Raw genomic sequence first — 1177 nt, forward strand, 5'->3', positions numbered from 1 at the left:
AAAATTCTACTAAATCCAGGTGATTTTGTGTAGTGTGATTGAATTAAAAATTCAGGTTAGCATGCGTAGAGATGTGTGCTAATTTATGACTATATGATTTCCTACCAAGATTTCTCTGAGAACTCCTTCCGAGATTGCTCTTGAAATTTCTTCTGGGATTTCTTGATGAATTTATTCAGGGATTTCTCCAGGAGTTATGGGCTTCCGTTCGAAATTTTCTTCCGAGATATTTTTAGGAATTTGTTTCGAGATCCCTTTAGAAATTATTGGGATTCCTCAGGAAGATATTTCTGGACTTCTTCCAGGAGCTTCTTCTGAGATTCATTAAAAGGTTTATGCAGACTTCCTCCAGGAACACTTTCAGGGGTTTCTCCAAAGATCTCTTCCGGAATTTCTCTAAGAATGCCTTCCAAGATTCTTCCGGGAGTTCCAGGATACCTCAAGGTTTTCATGATTCCTACAGGATTTCTTACTGAGGTTCTTCTAGGAATTTGTTTCGAGCTTCCCTCAGGAATTCTAGCTGGGCTTTCCTTCAGGAATACCATCCCGTGAAGAAACTCATGGTGGTTCTAGAAAATAAAAAAAAAAAAACTCCCGTGAAGAAACTCATGGTGGTTCTAGAAAATAAAAAAAAAAAACTCAGAAAGATCTCCTCATGGAAAGCCAGGAGAAGGAAGTAGAACTCCTTGAAGAACCCCAGAAGGAACTTCAAGAGGAATGTCAGATGGAACTCATTTAGGAATCCCAGATAGACCTACTGGTTCATTAAAAAGGACCCTAGATAAATCCAAGAAAGAACTCCGGTAGGAAACCATAAAGAAACATCTGGAGGAATCACAGGAAGAGCTCCTGGATAAATTTCAGAAGATAGAGTTCTCAAATGGAGAAATTTTGGAAGGAATTCTTTGAAGAATCCTAGACGGAACTCCTTGAGGATAATCAGAAGGAACTCCTAATGGAGTTCCCGGAGAAACTTCTACAGAATTCTCAGCAGGAACTCCTGGAGAAGCCTAAGAGAAGTACTTCGGAAATAATTAGAAGAAAATTTCCGGATTTCCTGGAGGCATCCCAGAAGTAATCCTTAGAGTGATCGTAGAAGAAATCTCTGGAGGAATGTCATAAAAAGTTCCCGTATAAATTTCAGAAAGAAGTCTATGAACCAGACGGAATGTCTTTG

The sequence above is a fragment of the Aedes albopictus genome, chromosome 2 (genome assembly GCF_035046485.1).
Source record: "Aedes albopictus strain Foshan chromosome 2, AalbF5, whole genome shotgun sequence".
Classification (NCBI taxonomy): Eukaryota; Metazoa; Arthropoda; class Insecta; order Diptera; family Culicidae; genus Aedes; species Aedes albopictus.